Raw genomic sequence first — 8998 nt, 5'->3', positions numbered from 1 at the left:
CCTCCTTCCTTACTGACACCTCCAGTCTGCCCTCACCCCAATCTAGAGGAAACAGTAAGGATGGGCTCTCCTCCTCACCAAGATCTGCCCCACCACTCGGGCTGTCCGTCCTATGCTCTTTGAATGTCCCCAGATTCTTCCTCTGAAAGTGAAATCTGTAGCTGCTTAAATGACTAAAAAGTCAATCATGTGACACAACTCGTAACAGACCTGATTCTAAAACTGAATCTCCACAGTCACTTTGGAGAGCAGTTTGGCAGTTCCTCAAAACATTAAACACAGATACCATATGACCCAGCAATTGCACTCCTGGGTATAAACCAAGAGAATTAAAGCATATATCCACACAAAAACTTGTACACAAATGTTCACAGCAGCATTATTCATAACAGCCCAAAGTAGAAACAACCCAAATGTTCATCAATGGATGAATGCATAAACAAAATGTGGTATATCCACACAATGGAATATTATTCATCCGTATAAAGGAATGAAATACTGCTTCGTGCTACAATATGGATGATGAACCCTGAAAACAATATGCTAAGCAAAATAAGCTAGACACAAAGAGCCACATATTATGTAATTCAATTTATATGCAATGCAGAGAACAGTAAATGTTTAGAGACAGAATGTAAGTTAGTGTTGCCTAAGGAGAGGGTTCAATGGAGAGTGACTGCTAATGGGTGTAGAATTCTTTATGGGGTAACGAAAATGTTCTGGAGTTAGATAATGGTGATGGTTTCACCACATTGTGAATACACTCAAAACCACTACAAATTAAACCAAAAACAAAACAAAACCTGAATCTCTAATTGCTAGGCATTTCAACGTCTTGCCATCTTAGCTATCTGATTACTGTGAATGGATTCAGTTAGTAGCCAGTGCAAATGCTGAGGAGGTCAGGAGATTTTGCCTGGGCTCCCAGCATGGTGGGACTGTATTCTGATCCAAATGTGGCTTTAAGCAACTTGACTGCTTGTTTCAAGCCCCTTTCTTGTTATTTGTAAAGTAAATGCAAAAATATTTAACTTGTTGAATATTATGAGGATAAGGTATTAGTACAGCACAGAGCTTTGCTTTAGTAGCCATTCAAAAATGAAAGCTATTTCCATTTTAGGAGGCTTGCTTCTTATCTTTGAAGTGTAAAAACTTCTGGCCTTAAACAATAGAAATATTTTCTATTTCATTAAAATTATTATTTTTTAAAATCCTGTTGCCTATAACTAAGTCCCTATATGAATTCCAGGTGAAAATGAAAAAAGTAGTCAACTAATTGTACTGAGGTGAATGACTATTTTACTACTCAGGTGTTTAGTCAAGTATACATGCTGATTTTATAATTTGTACTGATTCTTTGCATCAGTGTCAATTATCCTAAACCACACATTTCTGTGGGACAAGTGTCCACAAAGACATGAGGTGCAATTGGTCCTTAATATATCATACCAAAATTTAAAATGCTTATGAAATCACCTTTAGTTATGCTTTATGCTATGCCTTTGGGGGGTGAATTAAATAAAAAAAAATTTTTAAAAGGTGTAATATCCATGGTCTTCGACCAGAATTTATGAGATGGAAAGGGAGAATAATGTGGTAACCAAGAAATGATTTACTTTTGAGCAACAGTAGTCAGAATTAGAATACATACAGAGGACTTCTTGGCTCTAGAATTGCTTCTGAGGTATAAAAATAAATTATTTTGGTAATTTCTCACAAAGTGAGACTAAAGAAATTCATTATCTATGTTTAAAGAAAAAAATGGCCAAGCAATGTATTTGACTAAATTAAATAAAGCCCTACTTCAAAATAGGGTAATAGTCTGGAGGGCCTTAAAATTATCTCCCACTCCATGATAATATCATTTCAATATCACCAGAAACCTGGACATATCTTTACAATATATCTGATAAAATATGAACTGGCAACACTGAGCAAGTTTCAGGCAGGGGATAAGGCTGGTTACAGACATAATGAATAGGAAAAAGTGTTAATAACTCCAGTTTGCATTTTCTGCATTATTTTAATGCACAGATTTCAAATTTTAAATTTTCTAATGGCTGAAGTTACTTCCTTTTAAGTAGACTTTTAAAAAATTGCAGTGTTTTAATTGGTTCAGATTAAAGACTCTTAGAAGCTTGAAGGAAAAGAAAGTCTTTCCAGATGAGCAAGAGGTTGGATAAATGTAATGACATATGGTTTGATTTTTATAGCTACAATTTGCAAAAAATAGTAGCATAACACATGTATTCAATGATATATATATATATTTATACATATAAATATATATTCTGCTTGTAAATTATGAGATGATTCTTTTGTGCAAATGTAGTTTTTTTTCTTTCTGTTTCATGGTCCTTTAATGAATAAAAATAGCAACTGAAACTTAGAACAGTTTTAAACATCCCATTATATTAGGGATCTAGTGAAAGATAACATCCAAGTCTGCAAATCCCTGATGCCACTTGGTCCCTGCACAAACTTTCAAGCAGGGCTGACAAGCAGGGTCTAGCAGCCCCAGGGCAGGAACGCTGTCACAGGATCACTTTAGAGAATCTTCCCTCCACCCCAGCAGGCTTCCTCAGAATCATGCCAGATGGGTGGGTCCCAAACTGTATCTCAAATATCTCTCAGGAAGGACATTTCTCCCACCCTCTGGCAAACTCAGAACTTCCTCCGGAAATTCTTTCTTTTTTTGCCTCAGAATCCCTTAGTCTATCAAGTGACTCATAGAGACATCAAGAACACCAGATTATTACATTCTATGTATTCATATTTTTAAAATTTTTGAAGGCTTTTGTTAAATGACCCCCTACCTTTTTTTCTTCAAACTTAAAGAAATAATCCTAGTTAATGTAAACTTTTCTCTCCAGTGCCATGCATAATTTTTCCCCTTATTTTTATTGACATTTGAGGGCTCACACATTTTCAGAAAACCTTCATCATGAAGACCAGCCTTCTCTCTAACCCATGAAGAGCATGGCATATTAACAAGATCATGTCCGAGAATCAAAACTGAATCTCAAACTCACCAAGGAAGCTTTACTGATCACTCCTGACGTCTTAACCTAGCAGAACAGAGCCATGCCCTTGGGACCTGCCTTGAATAAGATTGAGGAGAGAGATGCAATCTTTATTCCATTATCACTGAATGGTAGGTCTCTCTGCTTGCCTTCACTGCAGGTTTTACTTCCATCACACAGACTGGCCATGTGCTACCATTTCACCCCCTAGCTGTGTGGCCACCAAATCTCCAAACCTCACTTACTTTACCTGCCCAATAGTCAGTAAATGAAGGGTCAAACTCTTTACCTTGGTAATAACTGATTAATTGGTGCCCCATCTCACAATCATTTTATTAAAGTTTTATTTTAACTTGTCACTATGGAAATTTTCACACAAATACCTAAGCACACAGAATAGCATAATAATTCAACAATTATCAATATTCTGCCATTCTTGTAACATCTATACCTCGCCCACACCCAAACTCTACATTCTTCATTTTACTATTCTTTTTTCATTTTAAGAAAAAATTACAGAAGTTGAAATCACAAATATTAGCAGTAATATTTTGATGATTGTATACACCTGGGTAATACACACCTCTATCAAAATAAAAAATATTTTCATCTCCCCAGAAAGTTCCCTTCTCAAGCAATCCTCTTCCCTTCTCTTCCAAGACTCAAGCACAGTTCTGGTTTTTTTTCTTTAGTTTTGTTTGTTCTTGCACTTCTACAAATGGATTCATTCAAGAGGTAATTTTATTATGTCCAGCTTCCTTCACTCAACATACTGTCTGTAAAATTCATCCACATTGCTGCCTGTGTCACTTGATGGTTCCTTTTTTCTGTCCTGTTTATGAATTCCATAATTTCTTGATCTTTGCTCTTGTCGACGGGTATTTTGGATATTTCCAGCTTTTAACTATTGTGAATAAAGCAAAATCATTTTTGTGGACATATACTTTCATTTCTCTTGGATAAAATACTTAGAAGTGGAATTGCTAGGTCAAAGAGTAGGTGTGCAGTTAGCTTAAATGTTTAACTTTTTTTCCAAAGTGTGCATACCAACACTCTTTTATCATTACTCGCATGTGTAGGAACATAATGTGGGATAAATTTTTGGAACCATGCTTGAGCCTTACTGGGTCAAAGGATACATGTATTTGTAATTTTGATAAATACTGCCAAATTGCCCTCCAAAGGCATGTAACACTTTGTACTTCCATCAGCAAAGCACGAGAGACCTCTTTCCACATAGACTTGCCCCTAGAATGAACCATGAACCTGGACCTTTATCGTTCCCAAACGTTTCAACTTAAGTATATCCTGAAGAGTTGAGAAACGTAAACATGCAGCACCCTACTCCCTATGATTTTGTGGGGTGAAGTCCTAGTGCAAAGTGGAAACACAGGTCCCCTTGTTAAAAAAATTTTAAGAATTTTAAGATAACAGCAGAGCATGGGGCCCTTCTAAGTGGGAGACCCATGCAACTGCACAGGTTACAGTTTCCTGAAGCTGGCCACGGTCCTAAACAGCTTAAAGAAGGCAAGAAATTTCTTTGAGTAAGTACCTTTTTTTCACTTCAAAAACAATGTAAAGTTTTGCATTCTATTTCATATAATCATGCTTTCTATTATTCACATCAAGTCAAATTGACGTTCCAGGAAGACATGTCATGGCTATTATGTGACAATACCCCCTGACAACCACCAAGCACCCCCACTCTGATGATGGGAGAACTCTAGAAGACCCTGCTCAGAACTTCCCTGCTTCCAGACAGGCTTTTAATTGGTCATATAAATACAGGACCACTGCTTTCCCTGATTCAAGGCTAAGGCCAAGTGGAGACTGTGCTAGGGCAGGTCAGGGACAAGACATTGAAAGATCAATGGGTCCAAATTACACTTGATGTTTGCCTTAATTTCTGGCAATCCATGCCCATTAAGGAATCTGATTTGTCCCTCCTAGGCTGAGAGAAGTGCACTTTGTGGTGGGGCTCTTAATGCTTTGGATTCTCAATGACTGCTTATCACCGGGATTTTGGGGGGACCTGGAATTGGTGTGGCTGGGCTAGAGGAGAAGCTAGAGAATAGATAGCCAAGTCTGGAATAACAGAAAGGAAGTACAAGACAGTGAGAGACTGGGAGAGGGCAGTTACTGAGGTGCCATGTGCTATGTCAAGGGCTCTACATACATCACCCTTGGAGCTCCCTTCTTAGGGCTGCTCCGTAAATAGGTAGCATATGAAAAGGTAAGGGAGAAAGAGAGAGAGACAAAGAAACATCTACTCAGTCAGAGGGAAAAAACAGAGCCAAATCTGCCAAAACAATTAATAAAATATAACCAATTCAGTTATGAGGACTGAGACCAGAGGGAAGGACCATTTGACCATATATTAAACTAACCCACATTTTCAGGCCATTATTGCATTTATGAATGCCACCCAAGTCTGACCTTGGGCCTGTTGCCTTTCTCTGCCCTCTCACCCCCTCTGGTGGTGGTGCTGAGAAGCAGTCCTCCCGTCAGAGCTAGCACACCAGGGAGGAGGTGGAGAAAATGAGTTGGAGATTTTACACAACTGTGCTTCTCAAACTTCAGTATGTACATGAATTGCCTGGGGATCTTGTTAAAGATGCAGGTCTGATTCAGTAGGTCTGGGGCCTGAGATTCAGCGTTTCTAGCGAGGTCCCTGGTCCTTGGCCCACACTTTGAATAGCTAGGATTTACACCATCAGGAATCACCAGCACAAAAAACCCTTACTGAGATCTTGCAGTCTAACATGGAACTGATCCCATACTATGGCCTCTAAGTAACAATGTATGCATCCAACAAGAGTGGGTCTAATCCACAAACTGAACAGTTCATTTGGGATGTTTTCCCAGTTGTCTCAATGATTTACTTCTGTACAAGTCATCAGTTACCTCATGCAGTTGATTACATTAGAACATTGGGATCCCGTTAGCAAGTGGAGTAATGATTTCATCATATGCAATCAGATTTTTATTTTTGAAGGGTTTAACACCCCCCCCCCTCCGCCACACACATACACACATTACAAATCAGGAGCCTGAGACACAAAGAGATTATGTGACTTGACCAAAGTCAAGTCTTGCTAACAGCAAGACTAAAATTCAGTTTCCCTGACACCAGTCATCATGTTGTCAGTATGGGTCATTTCCTGCTTCTCTTTTTCTCTTAAGTGACTGAATTCATTCCTGCTAAACCCTATAGAGCATTGAAGTCCTATGTGGCATGTCAAAAAGTCAGGAACTATGACAGTATACATCTCTTTGCAACAGTTTTTCTTACATCTCATTCTCTTGTAATATAGTGCCCTATTCTCAACAGTAGAATTAGCCTTTAAACATGTTAAAAAGAAATGCTAGGTCCTGTTATTAGCATCACCTATCTTGGAAGCTTAACCCTCATTTTACTTTATCCTTTCTACCAGAATCCAGTTTATTTAAATAGGACATTAGGTCTTAATTGATGTTTTTTTAAACCTCTCCACCAAAATAATACAAACGCATTCCATATAGTGAGAGGATTAGTAATAAGTATGTGATGAATGAATGATCTGTTATTAGGATAGATTAATAAATGAATTGATTACTTGATTACACTCAGTTAAAAAATCCATCATGGCTAAACAGCAAACGAACAGACTTTTGTAAGACCTTCAAATGAGGCTGAGCTCAAATGGGTTTAGCCATGGAGCATGTAATTCCAAGGTCTTTTGTCTTCAGCAACAAAATTCACTTTAGAGTACTTAGGTGATTTTCATGCCTGACTGACCATGGGAGGTGAATTTTCAAACTGCCCTCTTCATTCTCAGCAAAAAAAGAAAAAGAAAAAAGCATGAGAGTAAACAAAAAGTTTCCGGATCTCTGAGGTTCCACCCAATATAAGCATAGAATGAAGATGAGCAAAGAGAGTAGGCGAGTGAAATCGTTTGTAACAAAAACCCATTATTTACAGCTGAGAAATTTATATTGTCAGCGTAATTTCTGTGAGGCTAAACAGAGTTGGAGAGTATATAAAAGCAGTGCACTTTGGTGCACAAGTACAGAACTCACGACACAGAGCACTTCCCAAATTCTGAGAGAGGCTTCTCTCTCTCTCCACCTGCTCCGTCTCACATCACAGCATCAGAAGGTAAGATCAATACTGGATGATTGTAAGATTGTAAATCCTGTTCTCAGCATAGTTGATTATTTTTAAGAAAGAAAGTATTATCAGTTAAGTCTTGCTCTTGTATAATATACTTTATTAGTAATAATACTTGTGGCAGAGCAGAGATTGAAAAGTAATATAAAATGCATTTGTATCTACTTCAACATAGTGGAGCCGCAAAGTGAGTTGGGGAAGTAAATCAAGTCAAAGATATGAAATAGAAAGAAAAACAAAGATTCACATCTTTGTACTTGTTACAAGATTTAACTGTTATGAGAAGTGCATTTAAAAATACATGGAAACATTTTGAAAAACAAGTATTTTTCTTTGGATTTGATAGATGTGTATATTGCTTCAAACAGAAGGCGCCTTTTAAATTCAGCAGAAATGTGTCCATTAGCGAAGCCCTAATAGCAATTGTTCTTTGCCAATTAAAACCTCTGGTTTTCCAAAAGAGCAGATTCAACATCATCTTTCAAATATTCAAATTTCAGATGTCTATCAGAAAATTCAAAGCCCATGAAATCAGCCTTTTATATATAAGACATAAAATACTTGGTGAGAAAATAAATACCGTCTACTATCAAGGATTTCTTTTGGATGGATTTGAGTAAAATCATAAATTGATAATCATTTATTATTTATTGAGGACCAGCAGTAGTAATTAAAATCTAAAATTTCTACATTTGGAATTAAATTTTAGTAAGTCTCTTTAGAAAAAATTTAGATGTTCTAAAGTACCTGTTTAAGGTCCTAAAGACTAAGAATGACTTTTTAAAGATCCTCAATGGAATAAATGATTAATTGGTGTGTTTTTTCCATAAATATCAAGGACCTATTCAATGAAATAAGCTAGCTAGTTAAAAAGTACATATTTGCCTTCCAACGCCAATATATTTAGGGTTATATAATGTCTCCTTTCCTGGGTCTAAGAGTAATCTTTCCAAGAGACATCCTACGCAGGGAATACTATTGTTATCATACGTTCCTTTTAAATTTGAGTAGAAATGTATCGTTCTTACCAAACTGCAGATTCTCTCCTTAGGCCACCTACAGAGGGGAAAAGTACTTTGAGTTCTTTTCTTATTGAATAAGATTTTGATATGAAAGCAACATAAATATCTACTTTCCCAGCAGTGGTAGTCAAACAATTAATTAAATCTATGCTTAAATTGTTCACAGTTCTATAAATTTTCATAAAATGAATAAATGTGATTTTAAAAATAAGTTCCTTCATTCAGGAGGACTCATTTCAGTTCCTGTTAAAGGACTTGGAACTGCCTTAGATTATTTTTTCTTCCACCAGCTCCCCCAGGGGCAGAATGCCACCTGCTCTCAATCTGCCTCGATAGAACAATAGAAGATAACCAAAACTTACAGGGACTTTGGGCCAAGGGAATTATTTAGAAATAAACTTCCAATTTTTCAGTGTTTCACAAGAAACTTTCCAGCAGTGACATAATCATAAAAAGAAGTGCTTGCTTTAATGGAAAAAAAATTCCTGAAAGCATGAATATTATGATTGAGAGTTACTTTAAAGAGACACTACCTAAATATAGGACAAGGGTTCCAGGTTAGTGATTTAATGTTGATGAATGAAGAAAGGTAGTGATATAATTCCTAGTGTGTTTCTTTGTCCAATTGACCACTGAATCCAAAAAGACTTGATATGTCAAAGAAAAAAGTTACCATTGCAGGTGTTACAATCTCAATGTTTTAGTTTCAGAGATAGTAAATATAGCTAGGATGTTAAAGAAAAAATTGGTAGTTTTAAATGGCAATATTTGTAAAATCTTTATTTCAAACCAAATGTCATTTG

The sequence above is a fragment of the Choloepus didactylus genome, chromosome 9, assembly GCF_015220235.1.
Source record: "Choloepus didactylus isolate mChoDid1 chromosome 9, mChoDid1.pri, whole genome shotgun sequence".
Taxonomy (NCBI): Eukaryota; Metazoa; Chordata; class Mammalia; order Pilosa; family Megalonychidae; genus Choloepus; species Choloepus didactylus.
Note: the sequence above shows the minus strand (reverse complement) of the source record.